Source organism: Pseudophryne corroboree, chromosome 2 (assembly GCF_028390025.1).
Source record: "Pseudophryne corroboree isolate aPseCor3 chromosome 2, aPseCor3.hap2, whole genome shotgun sequence".
NCBI classification, from domain to species: domain Eukaryota; kingdom Metazoa; phylum Chordata; class Amphibia; order Anura; family Myobatrachidae; genus Pseudophryne; species Pseudophryne corroboree.
In genome coordinates this window covers 851,452,255-851,474,882 of record NC_086445.1, presented here as the reverse complement: position 1 = coordinate 851,474,882, position 22,628 = coordinate 851,452,255, and the positions used below count along the sequence as shown (strand labels likewise).

The 22,628-nt window shown below is 45.0% G+C and overlaps 1 long non-coding RNA gene across 1 annotated transcript; it reads left to right on the top strand.

Annotated features, from left to right (window-relative positions):
• Window positions 1-17,225: 17,225 nt before the first annotated feature.
• LOC135049862 (uncharacterized) lies at window positions 17,226-21,743 on the top strand. Its single transcript, XR_010241501.1, has 2 exons — window positions 17,226-17,475; window positions 20,976-21,743. It is a non-coding gene; the product is annotated as an uncharacterized LOC135049862 (long non-coding RNA).
• The last annotated feature ends 885 nt before the right edge of the window (window positions 21,744-22,628 follow it).

Here is a 22,628-nt window from a genome sequence, read left to right as displayed (position 1 = left end):
AGAGAACGGATATATTATATTAAAATAAATAAAAGTTAACTAACAACAACTGCACTGGTCACTGTGGTAAACTCTGTCTGACTCTGCACAATCTCTCTCTCTCTTCTAATCTAATTTCTAATGGAGAGGACGCCAGCCACGTCCTCTCCCTATCAATCTCAATGCACGTGTGAAAATGGCGGCGACGCGCGGCTCCTTATATAGAATCCGAGTCTCGCGAGAATCCGACAGCGTCATGATGACGTTCGGGCGCGCTCGGGTTAACCGAGCAAGGCGGGAGGATCCGAGTCTGCTCGGACCCGTGAAAAAAACATGAAGTTCGTGCGGGTTCGGTTTCAGAGAAACCGAACCCGCTCATCTCTACCAGAAACCCCCTGATGGACCAGTTGATTGATTTATTTGTTTTTGAGACATATTGAAATGGAAATAACTGACTGTCCGCACAAAAGTTGTTTGTTTTAAGTACAGTAATTAAAAAGTTAACTTCATGTCTTACAGCAAAGCCAGCCATTACACAGTGAATATATTCACAATTAGCTTTCACTCCAAAAAGCCTGCTGCACATGAACATGCAAAGCTTTTATTTGTTACAATTTACACAGGTTCATTACTATTCAATATTATGCATAATAGAAATGCATACCTCCCAAAATCATTGAAACCAAACTTAGCACACCCCGAAAAGAGAGTCTATTATAGGTAAAAGGGGCGTGGCTTCAAAGAAATACCATGAATGCTAGCAAACCTCATTGGGGTGCATGGCCAGCGCTCTGGGCGCTGCTGGCTGTGCCCTCTCTCCCTCAGCATGTCAGACTAGACTCAGCACCTATTCACTAAGTGAAAGGGGGCCTTCCAACTAACCCCCCCCCCCCCCCCCTCTCACCTGCAGGACACTGCGGCCCAGGGCCGGATTGGAAAGAAAAAGCGGCCTTGGAAAAATTTGTACTAGTGTCCCCACATGGGCAGCACCAGAGGTGTAAGGTCTAGCCATGGGTCATGGCAGCAGCACCCTCCCCCCAATACTTTCCAGATAGTGGGCATGTCCAGCATCAAAGGGTAAGTTACAAGGAAATAAAATTAAATATTATGAGCACATTATATGCAGGGCCGGTTCTAAGAGTTGTAGCGCCCCGGGCAAAATATGGGGGCGTGGCTTCAATTGGGGGCGTGGTCACGACGCTGCAAGGAAATAAATAAATAAAAAGAATACTTACCATCCCCGTTCCTGATCCAGACCCCCTCCGCCGGTGGCACCGCTCTTCTCCCCTCTCTCTTCTCTTCGATCTATGGGAGAGACGTTATTACGTCTCTCCCATAGAACAGCATAGACACTAGAGGTCAATTATGACCCCTAGTGTCTGTGCCACTATGCTGTGCGGTGCGCGATGATGTCATCGCGCATCGCACAGCAAAGGTCCTCTACACGAAGGGAAACTAGACCGTAGCGTCTAGTTTCCCTTCATGGAGAGGACCTTTGCTGTGCGGTGCGCGATGACGTCATCGCGCACCGCACAACTAAGGTCCTTTCAATGAAGGGAAACTAGACGCTACGCGTCTGGTTCCCTTCAAAGCGGGGGGGTACAGCAGGGCACTGCAGAGGGCACAGTGGCGTATCTTGCCCTGGTGCGGCGCCCTCCGGAAGGCGGCGCCCCGGGCAAAAGTACCGCTTGCCCGTGGCAAGAACCGCCACTGATTATATGATACACCTTTAGAATTAAGGAAACTATATAATTCTTTAGAAAGTTATATTTTCTTGCTTATTACACCAACCGTATCCCAATCACTATTCACTCAATCTTATATGTCAGCCAAGCAGGCAGACAGAGCATACACTAGATCATCTGCAATCACAGGCTAAGTGGCAAAGTCATTTTCATATATGCAAATTATTTTGCATTTTATTCATTATGGCTATAAATAGGACCACTGCAAAACTAAAATGCACCACAGGTATAGAATCTAGATGGATAGTATACTTGACAACACAGAGGTAGGTAGAGCAGTGGCCTTCCGTACCGTACTGCTATATATACTGGTGGTCACTGTCAGCAAACTGCAAAACTAAAATGCACCACAGCTATAGAATCTAGATGGATAGTATACTTGACGACACAGAGGTAGGTAGAGCAGTGGCCTTCCGTACCATACTGCTATATATACTGGTGGTCACTGTCAGCAAACTGCAAAACTAAAATACACCACAGGTATAGAATCTAGATGGATAGTATACTTGACGACACAGAGGTAGGTAGAGCAGTGGCCTTCCGTACCGTACTGCTATATATACTGGTGGTCACTGTCAGCAAACTGCAAAACTAAAATGCACCACAGGTATAGAATCTAGATGGATAGTATACTTGACGACACAAAGGTAGGAAGAGCAGTGGCCTTCCATACCGTACTGCTATATATACTGGTGGTCACTGTCAGCAAACTGTAAAACTAAAATGCACCACAGGTATAGAATCTAGATGGATAGTATACTTGACGACACAGAGGTAGGTAGAGCAGTGGCCTTCCGTACCGTACTGCTATATATACTGGTGGTCACTGTCAGCAAACTGCAAAACTAAAATGCACCACAGGTATAGAATCTAGATGGATAGTATACTTGACGACACAGAGCTAGGTAGAGCAGTGGCCTTCCATACCGTACTGCCATATATACTGGTGGTCACTGTCAGCAAACTGCAAAACTAAAATGCACCACAGGTATAGAATCTAGATGGATAGTATACTTGACGACACAGAGGTAGGTAGAGCAGTGGCCTTCCGTACCGTACTGCTATATATACTGGTGGTCACTGTCAGCAAACTGCAAAACTAAAATGCACCACAGGTATAGAATCTAGATGGATAGTATACTTGACGACACAGAGGTAGGTAGAGCAGTGGCCTTCCGTACAGTACTGCTATATATACTTGTGGTCACTGTCAGCAAACTGCAAAACTAAAATGCACCACAGGTATAGAATCTAGATGGATAGTATACTTGACGACACAGAGGTAGGTAGAGCAGTGGCCTTCCGTACCGTACTGCTATATATACTGGTGGTCACTGTCAGCAAACTGCAAAACTAAAATGCACCACAGGTATAGAATCTAGATGGATAGTATACTTGACGACACAGAGGTAGGTAGAGCAGTGGCCTTCCGTACCGTACTGCTATATATACTGGTGGTCACTGTCAGCAAACTGCAAAACTAAAATGCACCACAGGTATAGAATCTAGATGGATAGTATACTTGACGACACAGAGGTAGGTAGAGCAGTGGCCTTCCGTACCGTACTGCTATATATACTGGTGGTCACTGTCAGCAAACTGCAAAACTAAAATGCACCACAGGTATAGAATCTAGATGGATAGTATACTTGACGACACAGAGGTAGGTAGAGCAGTGGCCTTCCGTACCTTACTGCCATATATACTGGTGGTCACTGTCAGCAAACTGCAAAACTAAAATGCACCACAGGTATAGAATCTTGATGGATAGTATACTTGACGACACAGAGGTAGGTAGAGCAGTGGCCTTCCGTACCGTACTGCTATATATACTGGTGGTCACTGTCAGCAAACTGCAAAACTAAAATGCACCACAGGTATAGAATCTAGATGGATAGTATTAGAGATGAGCGGGTTCGGTTCCTCGGAATCCGAACCCCCCCGAACTTCAGCCTTTTTACACGGGTCAGAGGCAGACTCGGATCTTCCCGCCTTGCTCGGTTAACCCGAGCGCGCCCGAGCGTCATCATCCCGCTGTCGGATTCTCGCGAGGCTCGGATTCTATCGAGAGACTCGGATTCTATATAAGGAGCCGCGCGTCGCCGCCATTTTCACACGTGCATTGAGATTGATAGGGAGAGGACGTGGCTGGCGTCCTCTCCGTTAGAATAGAGAGAGACACTTGAGTTGATTTACTACTAACTTAGTAATTTTGGGGAGCATTAGGAGTACTCAGAGTGCAGAGTTTTGCTGATAGTTACTAGTGACCACCACCAGTTTTATTTATTATTTAATATAATCCGTTCTCTGCCTGAAAAAAAACGATACACAATCACATACCATATCTGTGCTCAGCCTCAGTGTGCTGCATGATAATATCATCTATGTATATCTGACTGTGCTGAGTGCTCACTGCTCACACAGCTGAATTGTGGGGGAGACTGGGGTGCAGTTATAGCAGGAGTACAGTGCACACTTTTGCTGCCAGTGTGACTGACCAGTGACCACCAGTATATTGTCTGCCTGAAAAAGTTAAACACTCCTGTGGTGTTTTTTTTTTATTCTATAAACGCATTCTGCTGACAGTGTCCAGCAGGTCCGTCATTCATTATATTATATAAATATTTACCTGCAGTAGTGTTATATTTTTTTTGTTCATCTCTATCATCTTTATCATCTCGATATTAGCAGACGCAGTACGGTAGTCCACGGCTGTGGCTACCTCTGTGTCGTCAGTGCTCGTCCATAATTGTATACCTACCTGTGGTGGGGTTTTTTTTTCTATCTTCTTCATACTAGTAGTTTAGGAGTCTGCTGACAGTGTCCAGCAGGTCCGTCATTATATTATATATACCTGCAGTAGTGATATATATATATTTTTTATATCATTATCATCTCTATACTAGCAGACGCAGTACGGTAGTCCACGGCTGTAGCTACCTCTGTGTCGTCAGTGCTCGTCCATAATTGTATACCTACCTGTGGTGGGGTTTTTTTTTCTATCTTCTTCATACTAGTAGTTTAGGAGTCTGCTGACAGTGTCCAGCAGGTCCGTCATTATATTATATATACCTGCAGTAGTGATATATATATATTTTTTATATCATTATCATCTCTATACTAGCAGACGCAGTACGGTAGTCCACGGCTGTAGCTACCTCTGTGTCGTCAGTGCTCGTCCATAATTGTATACCTACCTGTGGTGGGGTTTTTTTTTCTATCTTCTTCATACTAGTAGTAGGAGTCTGCTGACAGTGTCCAGCAGGTCCGTCATTATATTATATATACCTGCAGTAGTGATATATATATATTTTTTATATCATTATCATCTCTATACTAGCAGACGCAGTACGGTAGTCCACGGCTGTAGCTACCTCTGTGTCGTCAGTGCTCGTCCATAATTGTATACCTACCTGTGGTGGGGGTTTTTTTTCTATCTTCTTCATACTAGTAGTTTAGGAGTCTGCTGACAGTGTCCAGCAGGTCCGTCATTATATTATATATACCTGCAGTAGTGATATATATATATTTTTTATATCATTATCATCTCTATACTAGCAGATGCAGTACGGTAGTCCACGGCTGTAGCTACCTCTGTGTCGTCAGTGCTCGTCCATAATTGTATACCTACCTGTGGTGGGTTTTTTTTTTCTATCTTCTTCATACTAGTAGTTTAGGAGTCTGCTGACAGTGTCCAGCAGGTCCGTCATTATATTATATATACCTGCAGTAGTGATATATATATATTTTTTATATCATTATCATCTCTATACTAGCAGACGCAGTACGGTAGTCCACGGCTGTAGCTACCTCTGTGTCATCAGTGCTCGTCCATAATTGTATACCTACCTGTGGTGGGTTTTTTTTTTCTATCTTCTTCATACTAGTAGTAGGAGTCTGCTGACAGTGTCCAGCAGGTCCGTAATTATATTATATATACCTGCAGTAGTGATATATATATATATTTTTTATATAATTATCATCTCTATACTAGCAGACGCAGTACGGTAGTCCACGGCTGTAGCTACCTCTGTGTCGTCAGTGCTCGTCCATAATTGTATACCTACCTGTGGTGGGGGTTTTTTTTCTATCTTCTTCATACTAGTAGTTTAGGAGTCTGCTGACAGTGTCCAGCAGGTCCGTCATTATATTATATATACCTGCAGTAGTGATATATATATATATTTTATATCATTTTAATCTCTATACTAGCAGACGCAGTACGGTAGTCCACGGCTGTAGCTACCTCTGTGTCATCAGTGCTCGTCCATAATTGTATACCTACCTGTGGTGGGGTTTTTTTTTCTATCTTCTTCATACTAGTAGTAGGAGTCTGCTGACAGTGTCCAGCAGGTCCGTCATTATATTATATATACCTGCAGTAGTAATATATATATATTTTTTATATCATTATCATCTCTATACTAGCAGACGCAGTACGGTAGTCCACGGCTGTAGCTACCTCTGTGTCGTCAGTGCTCGTCCATAATTGTATACCTACCTGTGGTGGGTTTTTTTTTTCTATCTTCTTCATACTAGTAGTTTAGGAGTCTGCTGACAGTGTCCAGCAGGTCCGTCATTATATAATATATACCTGCAGTAGTGATATATATATATTTTTTATATCATTATCATCTCTATACTAGCAGACGCAGTACGGTAGTCCACGGCTGTAGCTACCTCTGTGTCGTCAGTGCTCGTCCATAATTGTATACCTACCTGTGGTGGGGTTTTTTTTTCTATCTTCTTCATACTAGTAGTTTAGGAGTCTGCTGACAGTGTCCAGCAGGTCCGTCATTATATTATCTATACCTGCAGTAGTGATAAATATATTTTTTATATCATTATCATCTCTATACTAGCAGACGCAGTACGGTAGTCCACGGCTGTAGCTACCTCTGTGTCGTCAGTGCTCGTCCATAATTGTATACCTACCTGTGGTGGGGTTTTTTTTTCTATCTTCTTCATACTAGTAGTTTAGGAGTCTGCTGACAGTGTCCAGCAGGTCCGTCATTATATTATATATACCTGCAGTAGTGATATATATATATTTTTATATCATTATCATCTCTATACTAGCAGACGCAGTACGGTAGTCCACGGCTGTAGCTACCTCTGTGTCGTCAGTGCTCGTCCATAATTGTATACCTACCTGTGGTGGGTTTTTTTTTCTATCTTCTTCATACTAGTAGTAGGAGTCTGCTGACAGTGTCCAGCAGGTCCGTCATTATATTATATATACCTGCAGTAGTAATATATATATATTTTTTATATCATTATCATCTCTATACTAGCAGACGCAGTACGGTAGTCCACGGCTGTAGCTACCTCTGTGTCGTCAGTGCTCGTCCATAATTGTATACCTACCTGTGGTGGGGTTTTTTTTCTATCTTCTTCATACTAGTAGTTTAGGAGTCTGCTGACAGTGTCCAGCAGGTCCGTCATTATATTATATATACCTGCAGTAGTGATATATATATATATTTTTTATATCATTATCATCTCTATACTAGCAGACGCAGTACGATAGTCCACGGCTGTAGCTACCTCTGTGTCGTCAGTGCTCGTCCATAATTGTATACCTACCTGTGGTGGCTGTAGCTACCTCTGTGTCGTCAGTCACTCGTCATCCATAAGTATACTAGTATCCATCCATCTCCATTGTTTACCTGAGGTGCCTTTTAGTTGTGCCTATTAAAATATGGAGAACAAAAATGTTGAGGTTCCAAAAATAGGGAAAGATCAAGATCCACTTCCACCTCGTGCTGAAGCTGCTGCCACTAGTCATGGCCGAGACGATGAAATTCCATCAACGTCGTCTGCCAAGGCCGATGCCCAATGTCATAGTACAGAGCATGTAAAATCCAAAACACAAAATATCAGTAAAAAAAGGACTCAAAAATCTAAAATAAAATCGTCGGAGGAGAAGCGTAAACTTGCCAATATGCCATTTACCACACGGAGTGGCAAGGAACGGCTGAGGCCCTGGCCTATGTTCATGGCTAGTGGTTCAGCTTCACATGAGGATGGAAGCACTCAGCCTCTCGCTAGAAAAATGAAAAGACTTAAGCTGGCAAAAGCACAGCAAAGAACTGTGCGTTCTTCGAAATCACAAATCCACAAGGAGAGTCCAATTGTGTCGGTTGCGATGCCTGACCTTCCCAACACTGGACGTGAAGAGCATGCGCCTTCCACCATTTGCACGCCCCCTGCAAGTGCTGGAAGGAGCACCCGCAGTCCAGTTCCTGATAGTCAGATTGAAGATGTCAGTGTTGAAGTACACCAGGATGAGGAGGATATGGGTGTTGCTGGCGCTGGGGAGGAAATTGACAAGAAAATTTCTGATGGTGAGGTGGTTTGTTTAAGTCAGGCACCCGGGGAGACACCTGTTGTCCGTGGGAGGAATATGGCCATTGACATGCCTGGTGAAAATACCAAAAAAATCAGCTCTTCGGTGTGGAAGTATTTCAACAGAAATGCGGACAACAGGTGTCAAGCCGTGTGTTGCCTTTGTCAAGCTGTAATAAGTAGGGGTAAGGACGTTAACCACCTCGGAACATCCTCCCTTATACGTCACCTGCAGCGCATTCATCATAAGTCAGTGACAAGTTCAAAAACTTTGGGCGACAGCGGAAGCAGTCCACTGACCAGTAAATCCCTTCCTCTTGTAACCAAGCTCACGCAAACCACCCCACCAACTCCCTCAGTGTCAATTTCCTCCTTCCCCAGGAATGCCAAAAGTCCTGAAGGCCATGTCACTGGCAATTCTGACGAGTCCTCTCCTGCCTGGGATTCCTCCGATGCATCCTTGAGTGTAACGCCTACTGCTGCTGGCGTTGCTGTTGTTGCTGCTGGGAGTCGATGGTCATCCCAGAGGGGAAGTCGTAAGACCACTTTTACTACTTCCACCAAGCAATTGACTGTCCAACAGTCCTTTGCGAGGAAGATGAAATATCACAGCAGTCATCCTGCTGCAAAGCGGATAACTGAGGCCTTGGCATCCTGGGCGGTGAGAAACGTGGTTCCGGTATCCATCATTACTGCAGAGCCAACTATAGACTTGTTTGAGGTACTGTGTCCCCGGTACCAAATACCATCTAGGTTCCATTTCTCTAGGCAGGCGATACCGAAAATGTACACAGACCTCAGAAAAAGACTCACCAGTGTCCTAAAAAATGCAGTTGTACCCAATGTCCACTTAACTACGGACATGTGGACAAGCGGAGCAGGGCAGACTCAGGACTATATGACTGTGACAGCCCACTGGGTAGATGTATTGACTCCCGCCGCAAGAACAGCAGCGGCGGCACCAGTAGCAGCATCTCGCAAATGCCAACTCTTTCCTAGGCAGGCTACACTTTGTATCACCGCTTTCCAGAATACGCACACAGCTGAAAACCTCTTATGGCAACTGAGGAAGATCATCGCAGAATGGCTTACCCCAATTGGACTCTCCTGTGGATTTGTGGCATCGGACAACGCCAGCAATATTGTGTGTGCATTAAATCTGGGCAAATTCCAGCACGTCCCATGTTTTGCACATACCTTGAATTTGGTGGTGCAGAATTATTTAAAAAGCGAGAGGGGCGTGCAAGAGATGCTGTCGGTGGCCAGAAGAATTGCGGGACACTTTCGGCGTACAGGCACCACGTACAGAAGACTGGAGCAACACCAAAAACACCTGAACCTGCCCTGCCATCATCTGAAGCAAGAAGTGGTAACGAGGTGGAATTCAACCCTCTATATGCTTCAGAGGTTGGAGGAGCAGCAAAAGGCCATTCAAGCCTATACAACTGACCACGATATAGGAGGTGGAATGCACCTGTCTCAAGCGCAGTGGAGAATGATTTCAACGTTGTGCAAGGTTCTGCAACCTTTTGAACTTGCCACACGTGAAGTCAGTTCAGACACTGCCAGCCTGAGTCAGGTCATTCCCCTCATCAGGCTTTTGCAGAAGAAGCTGGAGACATTGAAGGAGGAGCTAACACAGAGCGATTCCGCTAGGCATGTGGGACTTGTGGATGGAGCCCTTAATTCGCTTAACAAGGATTCACGGGTGGTCAATCTGTTGAAATCAGAGCACTACATTTTGGCCACCGTGCTCGATCCTAGATTTAAAACCTACGTTGTATCTCTCTTTCCGGCAGACACAAGTCTGCAGGGGTTCAAAGAACTGCTGGTGAGAAAATTGTCAAGTCAAGCGGAACGCGACCTGTCAACATCTCCTCCTTCACATTCTCCCGCAACTGGGGGTGCGAGGAAAAGGCTCAGAATTCCGAGCCCACCCGCTGGCGGTGATGCAGGGCAGTCTGGAGCGACTGCTGATGCTGACATCTGGTCCGGACTGAAGGACCTGCCAACGATTACGGACATGTCGTCTACTGTCACTGCATATGATTCTCTCACCATTGAAAGAATGGTGGAGGATTATATGAGTGACCGCATCCAAGTAGGCACGTCAGACAGTACGTACGTATACTGGCAGGAAAAAGAGGCAATTTGGAGGCCCTTGCACAAACTGGCTTTATTCTACCTAAGTTGCCCTCCCACAAGTGTGTACTCCGAAAGAGAGTTTAGTGCCGCCGCTCACCTTGTCAGCAATCGGCGTACGAGGTTACTTCCAGAAAATGTGGAGAAGATGATGTTCATTAAAATGAATTATAATCAATTCCTCCGTGGAGACATTCACCAGCAGCAATTGCCTCCACAAAGTACACAGGGAGCTGTGATGGTGGATTCCAGTGGGGACGAATTGATAATCTGTGAGGAGGGGGATGTACACGGTGATGAATCGGAGGATGATGATGAGGTGGACATCTTGCCTCTGTAGAGCCAGTTTGTGCAAGGAGAGATTAATTGCTTCTTTTTTGGTGGGGGTCCAAACCAACCCGTCATTTCAGTCACAGTCGTGTGGCAGACCCTGTCACTGAAATGATGGGTTGGTTAAAGTGTGCATGTCCTGTTTATACAACATAAGGGTGGGTGGGAGGGCCCAAGGACAATTCCATCTTGCACCTCTTTTTTCTTTAATTTTTCTTAATTTAATTAATTAATTAATTTTTCTTAATTTAATTTTTTGGAAGGGACATCCTGCGTGACACTGCAGTGCCACTCCTAGATGGGCCAGGTGTTTGTGTCGGCCACTAGGGTCGCTTAGCTTAGTCACACAGCTACCTCATTGCGCCTCTTTTTTTTCTTCTTTGCGTCATGTGCTGTTTGGGGAGTATTTTTTGGAAGGGCCATCCTGCGTGACACTGCAGTGCCACTCCAAGATGGGCCAGGTGTTTGTGTCGGCCACTAGGGTCGCTTATCTTAGTCACACAGCTACCTCATTGCGCCTCTTTTTTTTCTTCTTTGCGTCATGTGCTGTTTGGGGAGTATTTTTTGGAAGGGCCATCCTGCGTGACACTGCAGTGCCACTCCTAGATGGGCCAGGTGTTTGTGTCGGCCACTAGGGTCATTGATCTTAGTCACACAGCTACCTCATTGCGCCTCTTTTTTTTCTTCTTTGCATCATGTGCTGTTTGGGGAGTATTTTTTGGAAGGCCAACCGGCCTGACACTGCAGTGCCACTCCTAGATGGGCCAGGTGTTTGTGTCGGCCACTAGGGTCGCTTAGCTTACTCACACAGCTACCTCATTGCGCCTCTTTTTTTCTTTGCGTTATGTGCTGTTTGGGGGGTGTTTTTTGGAAGGGCCATCCTGCGTGACACTGCAGTGCCACTCCTAGATGGGCCAGGTGTTTGTGTCGGCCACTTGATTCGCTGAGCTTAGTCATCCAGCGACCTCGGTGCAAATTTTAGGACTAAAAATAATATTGTGAGGTGTGAGGTGTTCAGAATAGACTGAAAATGAGTGTAAATTATGGTTATTGAGGTTAATAATACTTTGGGATCAAAATGACCCCCAAATTCTATGATTTAAGCTGTTTTTTAGGGTTTTTTGAAAAAAACACCGAATCCAAAACACACCCGAATCCGACAAAAAAAATTCGGTGAGGTTTTGCCAAAACGCGTTCGAACCCAAAACACGGCCACGGAACCGAACCTAAAACCAAAACACAAAACCCGAAAAATTTCCGGTGCACATCTCTAGATAGTATACTTGACGACACAGAGGTAGGTAGAGCAGTGGCCTTCCGTACCGTACTGCTATATATACTGGTGGTCACTGTCAGCAAACTGCAAAACTAAAATGCACCACAGGTATAGAATCTAGATGGATAGTATACTTGACGACACAGAGGTAGGTAGAGCAGTGGCCTTCCGTACCGTACTGCTATATATACTGGTGGTCACTGTCAGCAAACTGCAAAACTAAAATGCACCACAGGTATAGAATCTAGATGGATAGTATACTTGACGACACTGAGGTAGGTAGAGCAGTGGCCTTCCGTACCGTACTGCTATATATACTGGTGGTCACTGTCAGCAAACAGCAAAAATAAAATGCACCACAGGTATAGAATCTTGATGGATAGCATACTTGACGACACAGAGGTAGGTAGAGCAGTGGCCTTCCGTACCGTACTGCTATATATACTGGTGGTCACTGTCAGCAAACTGCAAAACTAAAATGCACCACAGGTATAGAATCTAGATGGATAGTATACTTGACGACACAGAGGTAGGTAGAGCAGTGGCCTTCCGTACCGTACTGCTATATATACTGGTGGTCACTGTTAGCAAACTGCAAAACTAAAATGCACCACAGGTATAGAATCTAGATGGATAGTATACTTGACAACACAGAGGTAGGTAGAGCAGTGGCCTTCCATACCGTACTGCTATATATACTGGTGGTCACTGTCAGCAAACTGCAAAACTAAAATGCACCACAGGTATAGAATCTAGATGGATAGTATACTTGACGACACAGAGGTAGGTAGAACAGTGGCCTACTGTACCGTACTGCTATATATTATATACTGGTGGTCAGCAAACTGTGCAAAACTTAAATGCACCACAGGTATGGATGGATAGTAGTGATGAGCGGGTTCGGTTCCTCGGAAACCGAACCCCCCCGAACTTCACCCATTTTACACGGGTCCGAGGCATACTCACATTCTCCCGTATGGCTCGGTTATTCCGAGCATGCCCGAACGTCATCATCCCGCTGTCGGATTCTCGCGAGATTCGGATTCTATATAAGGAGCCGCGCGTCGCCGCCATTTTCACTCGTGCATTGGAAATGTTAGGGAGAGGACGTGGCTGGCGTCCTCTCCGTTTATTAATAATATTTGTGCTTATTGCTTAATTTTGGGGACTGGGGAGCAGCTGTATTATATAGGAGGAGTACAGTGCAGAGTTTTGATGACCAGTGACCACCAGTATACGTTGTCTGCCTGAAAAACTCTCCATATCTGTGCTCAGTGTGCTGCATATATCTGTGCTCACACTACTTTATTGTGGGGACTGGGGACCAGCAGTATTATATAGGAGGAGTACAGTGCAGAGTTTTGCTGACCAGTGACCACCAGTATACGTTGTCTGCCTGAAAAACGCTCCATATCTGTGCTCAGTGTGCTGCATATATCTGTGCTCACACTGCTTTATTGTGGGGAGTGGGGACCAGCAGTATTATATAGGAGGAGTATTGTGCAGAGTTTTGCTGACCAGTGACCACCAGTATACTTTGTCTGCCTGAAAAACGCTCCATATCTGTGCTCAGTGTGCTGCATATATCTGTGCTCACACTGCTTTATTGTGGGTACTGGGGACCAGCAGTATTATATAGGAGGAGTACAGTGCAGAGTTTTGCTGACCAGTGACCACCAGTATTATACGTTCTCTGCCTGAAAAACGCTCCATATCTGTGCTGAATTGTAGTATATAGTAGGAGTACAGTGCATAATTTTGCTGACCACCAGTATATAATATATAGGAGTACAGTACAGAAGGCCACTGCTCTACCTACCTTTGTGTCGTCAAGTATACTATCCATCCATACCTGTGGTGAATTTCAGTTTTGCACAGTTTGCTGACCACCAGTATATAATATATAGCAGTACGGTACAGTAGGCCACTGCTCTACCTACCTCTGTGTCGTCAAGTATACTATCCATCCATACCTGTGGTGCATTTAAGTTTTGCACAGTTTGCTGACCACCAGTATATAATATATAGCAGTACGGTACAGTAGGCCACTGCTCTACCTACCTCTGTGTCGTCAAGTATACTATCCATCTAGATTCTATACCTGTGGTGCATTTTAGTTTTGCAGTTTGCTGACAGTGACCACCAGTATGTATAGCAGTACAGTACGGAAGGCCATTGCTCTACCTACCTCTGTGTCGTCAAGTATACTATCCATCTAGATTCTATACCTGTGGTGCATTTTAGTTTTGCAGTTTGCTGACAGTGACCACCAGTATATATAGCAGTACGGTACGGAATGCCACTGCTCTACCTACCTCTGTGTTGTCAAGTATACTATCCATCTAGATTCTATACCTGTGGTGCATTTTAGTTTTGCAGTTTGCTGACAGTGACCACCAGTATATATAGCAGTACGGTACGGAAGGCCACTGCTCTACCTACCTCTGTGTCGTCAAGTATAGTATCCATCTAGATTCTATACCTGTGGTGCATTTAAGTTTGCAGTTTGCTGACAGTGACCACCAGTATATATAGCAGTACGGTATGGAAGACCACTGCTCTACCTACCTCTGTGTCGTCAAGTATACTATCCATCTAGATCCTATACCTGTGGTGCATTTTAGTTTTGCAGATTGCTGACAGTGACCACGAGTATATATAGCAGTACGGTACGGAAGGCCACTGCTCTACCTACCTCTGTGTCGTCAAGTATACTATCCATCTAGATTCTATACCTGTGGTGCATTTTAGTTTTGCAGTTTGTTGACAGTGACCACCAGTATATATAGCAGCACGGTACGGAAGGCCACTGCTCTACCTACCTCTGTGTCGCCAAGTTTACTATCCATCTAGATTCTATACCTGTGGTGCATTTTAGTTTTGCAGTTTGCTGACAGTGACCACCAGTATATAGCAGTACGGTACGGAAGGCCACTGCTCTACGTACCTCTGTGTCGTCAAGTATATTATCCATCCATACCTGTGGTGCATTTCAGTTGTGCGCAGTATATATAGTAGTAGGCCATTGCTATTGATACTGGCATATAATTCCACACATTAAAAAATGGAGAACAAAAGTGTGGAAGTTAAAATAGGGAAAGATCAAGATCCACTTCCACCTCGTGCTGAAGCTGCTGCCACTAGTCATGGCCGAGACGATGAAATGCCATCAACGTCGTCTGCCAAGGCCGATGCCCAATGTCATAGTAGAGAGCATGTAAAATCCAAAAAACAAAAGTTCAGTAAAATGACCCAAAAATCAAAATTGAAAGCGTCTGATGAGAAGCGTAAACTTGCCAATATGCCATTTACGACACGGAGTGGCAAGGAACGGCTGAGGCCCTGGCCTATGTTCATGGCTGGTGGTTCAGATTCACATGAGGATGGAAGCACTCATCCTCTCGCTATAAAACTGCAGTGCCACTCCTAGATGGGCCAGGTGTTTGTGTCAGTCACTTGGGTCGCTTAGCTTAGTCACACGCTACCTCATTGCGCCTTTTTTTTTCTTTGCATCATGTGCTGTTTGGGGACTATTTTTTTGAAGTGCAATCCTGTCTGACACTGCAGTGCCACTCCTAGATGGGCCAGGTGTTTGTGTCGGCCACTTGGGTCGCTTAGATTAGTCACACAGCTACCTCATTGCACCTCTTTTTTCTTTGCATCATGTGCTGTTTGGGGACTATTTTTTGAAGTGCCATCCTGTCTGACACTGCAGTGCCACTCCTAGATGGGCCAGGTGTTTGTGTCGGCCACTTGTGTCGCTTAGCTTAGTCACACAGCAACCTTGGTGAGCCTCTTTTTTTCTTTGCATCATGTGCTGTTTGGTGACTATTTTTTTGAAGTGCCATCCTGTCTGACACTGCAGTGCCACTCCTAGATGGGCCAGGCGTTTGTGTCGGCCACTTGTGTCGCTTAGCTTAGTCACACAGCAACCTTGGTGCGCCTCTTTTTTTCTTTGCATCATGTGCTGTTTGGGGACTATTTTTTTGAAGTGCCATCCTGCCTGACACTGCAGTGCCACTCCTAGATGGGCCAGGTGTTTGTGTCGGCCTCTTGGGTCGCTTAGCTTAGCCATCCAGTGACCTTGGTGCACCTCTTTTTTTCTTTGCATCATGTGCTGTTTGGGGACTATTTTTTTTAAGTGCCATCCTGCCTGACACTGCAGTGCCACTCCTAGATGGCCAGGTGTTTGTGTCGGCCACTTGGGTCGCTTAGCTTAGCCATCCAGCGACCTTGGTGCAAATTTTAGGACTAAAAATAATATTGTGAGGTGTGAGGTGTTCAGAATAGACTGAAAATGAGTGGAAATTATGGTTATTGAGATTAATAATACTATGGGATCAAAATGAGCCCCAAATTCTATGATTTAAGCTGTTTTTGGCTGTTTTTTTGTAAATAAAAACCGAATCCAAAACACACCCGAATCGGACAAAAAATTTTCAGGGAGGTTTTGCCAAAACGCGTCCGAATCCAAAACACGGCCGCGGAACCGAATCCAAAACCAAAACACAAAACCTGAAAAATTTCCGGTGCACATCTCTAATAAAAATACTGAGCTTCAAGCTTCCAGTGGAATCTGATTTGCCAAGTAATCCCAGGTTTGTTGCAGGTACAGTATATATTGTCCTTTTTCTGAAGGAAACCTGAATAAGTGTGCTGCCCCGCACAAGCTTGCACAAAGGAGGGATATGCACAAATAATAATAATAATAATAATAATAATAGTGCAGCAGTCTTTTAAAAAGACACGTCATACTATACAAGAAAGGCTGTTTGTATTATGGTGATGGAATTTTACATATAGGATTTGTTCCATTGTGAATTGCTTTTATATATTTTTTAGGTTTTATTTAACTTTGTAACTTAAAACGGACTGTTACATCTCACAGGGTGTAGCGATGCTTTTCTGTCGCACTGCCTGCCGCAGAGTGATTGACATGAAGTCGGCGTTTCTGGGTGTCAACTGACGGTTTTCAGGGAGTGTTCAGAAAAACGCAGGCGTGGCTGTGCGAACGCAGGGCGTGTTCGTGACATCAAAACAGGAACTGAACAGTCTGAAGTGATCGCAAGCGCTGAGTAGGTCTGAAGCTACTAAGAAACTGCACAAAATTATTTTGTAGCCGCTCTGCGATCCTTTCGTTCGCACTGTCATTATTACATCCAAACAGTCCCAATTTGTGACCGAACAGGGGGTTGTGCTTATGGGGTAGTGAGTGGGGTTTCATTGGAAAGTTTGAAGAAATATTGTGTAAGCTAGTCAGCAGTAAAATTCATGATAATACAGATACTCAGTAGCTGGTTTTCTCCATGCCAGTAAGAAATATGGCCGCCTGGCTGCAGGTCGGCCATTTGTCTATGGACAGGTATAAGAGCCCAGTGCACAGCAGCATCAGTGGCAGTTGACAGTTGAAGCTCTGGTGGCTGATACTATAGTCTTGCCTTGGAAGAGCGAGCTAGTGTGCTTTCGCAGCTAGTGTTATACTTCCAGCGTTTATTATTGTTGTTCAGAACACAATAATATCTGTGCTTTTCCTGAACATTTTTTTTATTTTATTTTTTCTATTTGGTGGATTTATTTAACATCTGGAGATGAGCCGGAGGGAACTACGGCGGCTCCAGGAGGACCAGCGAACATGGAGCCGTCAAGGAGATCATGGTAAGTGAGATTTTTGGGGCAGTGATTCCAATCTAAGGGGAAGGTTTATCAAAGATTGGAGAGAGATGAAGTACCAAGCGATCAGCTTCCAACTGTCATTAAAATGATGGTTAGGAGCTGATTGGCTGGTACTTTATCTCTCCCCACATTCCCTTTCTCCAAGCTGTGATAAATCTCTGCTATGTCCTCTCACCCTGTGTGGCATGTGGGCGGCAGTTGGAGTTAGCTGCACATTAGTTATATGTCCTGCCTTACACTTTGTGGGAGATTCATGAAAGCTTGGAGAGAGATAAAATGGTCTATGTATTTAAGACTTGGAGAGAGATAAAGTGAATGGAGATAAACTACCAATCATTTCTAAAACACAGCTTATAACATGTCAGTTAGGAGCTGATTTACTGGTACTTTATCTCCATCCACTGTATCTCAGGCTTTATACATAGACCCCAATGTACCAACCAATCAGCTACTAACTGTCATTTTACAGTCGGGGGGGGGGGATATACCAAGCCTTAGACTTAAAGTGATATAGTGGATAGAGATAAAGTACTAGCCAATCAGCCATGTTACAGGCTGGATTTGAATGATGACCGGTAGAAGCTGATTGGCTGCTGATTTATCTCTCTCCAAGCACTGATAAATATCCCCCCATGCTATGTTACCCTGTGTACCATGCGGGTGGCAGTTGGAGATGTGGCCTCCATGCATCAGTAATAAATTAGGGCAATTTGTCATTTTGTAGATCATTGTGTAAACAAAATCTACAATATATGGGGATCACAAATTCTGACCAGTGATTGGTAAATCAGGTTTTTAAACATGTTGAATTTCAAAGATCAAGTTAATGCTGTAGATCGCTAGTGTATGGTAACAATCAGCAGATTTGCAGACCGTTACTAGTAACATGATGAGCCTTTCCAGATACAGCAGATCTGTATTTGATGAAAATGATTTGCAATCACTAAACAATATCTGTAATGTATGGGGGCAGATTGGTGGATTGGGAAATCTGTAAATGGGGGGATCATTGAATCTGTGAATTATTTTTTGTTTTGTGATAGCTGATGTACTAAATGGGGCCTTAGCTGCACATTATCTCTATGCCCTGCCTCACACTCTCTTATTCTCACACACATATATATATATATATATATATATATATATATATATATATATACAAACCATTTGGCACTTATGGGTACTATTCAGAAATAACACACTGGTGCTGAGGATCTGGGATCACACATAAAACAAGGCTAATGTAGGATCTATTGAGCTGCCATCTCTCTTCAGTTGCTGGACCAATAGGGGGAGGTGACGCAGTCTGATGACAATGCAATGTGCTCTGAGTATCAAAATGAACTGGCAATGGGGTGTGAGGGATTAAATAGACGGGTGTGAGTGGTGCAGAATTAAACCCTATGGAGGTCCCTAGGCAGCCGAAATCTCGGAGCCCCCCTCGCAAATTATCTCAATACATTTTTAACTTTACCAACCAATTTTATCAACCAACAGTCTACGATCTGGAAACTGTAATGTGAATCTGAGGTCTATGGTTTATGTACTATACAGAGTATGGGAGATATGTGGGTCAGGTTGGAGGGATTGCATGCATGAGCTGGATGGAAAGTTTTGGGGTGGAAAGAGGAGAGTGAGCAGATAGTGGGGAGTGTACGGGGTCCAGGGTTGGGTGAGATGTCACCAGCAGCCATGAGAAGGTGCAGGGTGAGATAGAGGATATGCCCGGATAAATTGTGGGTGTGAGGTGTTTCTGCTTATGCAGGCCTGAGAGTGCGCTGGCGCAGGGAACAAAGCAGGTCATGGTGCAGACTAGCGAGGAGCGACGCAGTGATGGGGAACTAATGCAGAGGGAGAAATAGGAGCTGACAGCTGAGCTCTGGGTCCAGCAGCTGAACAGAGTCTCAGAGTTCACAAAATCACCAAGTCATTGTATGATGTAAGGGGTTTCTCATACTCAGCCCTCAGGACCGCTGACAGGCCATGTGCTGCAGACCCCCTAGCTGGGGCACAGGTGGGCTCATCACTCGCTGTGTCTGTCACATTACAAAAGTTACAGCACATTCATTCCTAACTTACACAGTCTTGGGAGACTTAGGAGGTCTGGAAAACATGACCTGTTAGGGGTGCTGAGGATCAAGTATAAGAAACACAGACTTGAACCATTAAAGCTCAGTCCTCAGCATGTTTTAATTTAAAGACTAGTTCAGTTTTTTAGATGTTTTTTTTAAAAAGTGTTTTTCCTTTTCCGCTACCCACTTATATAGTTCCTTACAGGCTATTATTATTATTATTATTATTATCATTATTATTATTATTTTTTATTTATAAGGCGCCACAAGTGTTTTGCAGCGCTGTACAAAGGACAGTACAGGGAGACAAAATGTAACATTACAGTAAATAAATAACAAAAATAGAGTACAGGTAACAAAGAGCACCACAACTCTCAAAACATAATACAGCTTAGATGTAAGTAGTGAGCCAGTGATCAGCGTACTACTAGGAGCTGGTGGCCATAGATAGAGATGAGCCTTTACCAGCAGGAGAAAAGCCACTAAAGATGGTCGCTGAGTAGGAAAGGGTTTTGACAACAAGAGGAAAGAAGGCCCTGCTCTGAGGAGCTAACAATCTAGAAGGAAGGCACGACAGACAGATGACATGAGGTGCAAGCATGCGGGACGTAGACCAGACTCTCCCACAGCCCTCACACCCTTATTCCCATCTCTTCATTACCCTCACACCTATTCTACCCCCACTAATGCACCCTCACATCTAGCCCAATCTCCACTCTGAGCCGCACTCGTTCCTCTGGTGCCATTCATTTATTTTCCCTCCGACCACTCATAGATGTTATAGGAGCTCCTTGGGATACTTATGGCAGATCTGTCTGAAAATCACAGGGTTCTGGTCAGCGACTGATCGTCTGAATGTTACAGTCACTGGTATTACCATACCATTCCCTACTCCGCTGCAGACACACACAGCAGTACTCACTCATGCAGCTAAATGCAGCTAATTGTACTGTGCTCATTAGAAACATCCAGCGCTGCCTTCCTTCTCTGCTCTACTCATCCTTATTTGGAAAATCTACACCTGGAATACATTTATAGCATCCTGTCTGAGCACCCCAGCCAGTTTGCATATATTTGGGCACCTCGGGTTTGTCACAACGAGGCCTCCTCCACTATATCCCCTGCTTAGGTCTGATATTTTATCACTTTCTTAATGATTTGTCATGCCAGCACTCCCCCATCCTTCTCCCTTCCCACCTGTACCTCTACCAACACTCTCTTCTAACTACAATAAATTAAACTACTCTTATTCTGACAGCCTCTTACAGTGTAACACTATCAATGATATACCAAAATATTATGATATTTGTATTATTATTGATGTAACTCAAATTATTGATCAACAATTGATTGGTCCATGTTATCTATAGGTAATTATTATGGCTACTATATAAAGGTATATCTTTTCAGATGAGTCATCCCAGACCGTGTTTGAGGAGAGGCTGCGGTCTGAGCGACGCAGAGGTATAAGAAGATCTCGTCCGAACACCCAGGAACATCCATCGAGCGGAGAAACATCTCCACGGCTACAGAGACCTCGGAGGGAGCACAGACACCGAAGCCGCTCTCCTCTTCCTACTCCTCCGGTAGCAACAACGGACAGACCAAGCTCAGATCCTCGCCCTGGTCCAAGCTCCCAGCAACCAGCTGAGAACGAGCAGAATCTTCCAGCCATGGTGATTGAGATCAACGGGTAGAATCTCCCGGCCATGATGATCGAGATTGACGAGCAGAATCTCCTGGACATGGTGGAAGAGATCTACGGATTCCAAATTACCACCATTGCAGAGGATGAAGCAGCACAATCGTGTGCTATCTGTCTGATGGAGTACGAAGAAGGGGAGCCAGTGATTGTCCTGTCCTGCAGCCACAGGTATCATCCAAGCTTCATCTCACAGTGGTTTGCAACAAATCTCAGTTGTCCTGTTTGCCGCAGAGAGTGCATCCTGAGGCCGGTCGTGTGCCTGATCCACTGAGTACAGCAGGAAGAGGAACATCTAAATCTCTCCATTCCATACCATCTCCGCCATTCTGTCCAGTTCCAGCAGCCGACTACTATATCTCCTGTACTCCTACCACCCTCCTGCAGCCTAGGCTGCAGCCTCAAACTCCATCACCACACTGGGCCTGATTTAGGTCTCGACGCTGTAGCGGAACATGCAGTCAAGTACTGATGTTTGGTACCTTGCACATGTGCCGGACCCATGCATGTGCAGTACAGGTCTATGGCGTTAGTCATAATACGGTATTAGATTATCAGTGATTGATGGTCTGATGCTGTTTGAGGACGGGGAACGGGAGGTAACAGCCTCAGTTTCTCAAAATGGATTTGTGTCGCCGCCGTTGTTGGGGAGGGATGGGGTTAAGAGCTCCGTCTGAGGTTGGAGATTTTCTAACTCCTTCATAGTAGATGAGGTGGCTGACTTGCGTGACTCCTTGGGTCACTCGGCCTGCTTCCATGTAAGCAGCGCAATAGCTCCTCCGTCCACATATGAATCAGGCCCACTGTGCGCCTACCGGCCAGTGGCCATCTTATGTGTGGCACTGGGGGAATCCTATGCATACCCCACAGCCATCCTACTTTGGACAGGATAGTCCCACTTTTCGGGAACTGTATGGCTGTCTTACCCACGGGGCACACTGTTACGGGGTGGTGGGGAATTAGGGGGAGCACTCTCACCCCTGCTCTGCATAGCATAGATGCCATGCACACAGAATTCACCAGGGCCTGATTCAGAGATGGATGCAGATCATACAGTAGCTGTGTCTATGAAGGCAGCTGCTGAATGAAAATATACTAATGGCAAAAGAGGCATCTTGTACAAACAGACATCGCATAATGGCTTCTCTGATCTGCTGCTGTTCTAAGCATTGTACCATCTGCATGAGCATCGGTCATCTGAGTAACCCTCAGGCCTCTTCATGCCAAAAAAATGGGTCCAACATCAGTGGCAGAACTTGAGAGTGGTGGGCCCATGTGCAAAAATATTCTCTGGGCCCCCCTCCTCCGCCCTACGGGAGATGCAGTTGGTGACAGCGGGGAGAGGCTCTGGGTGACGGAAA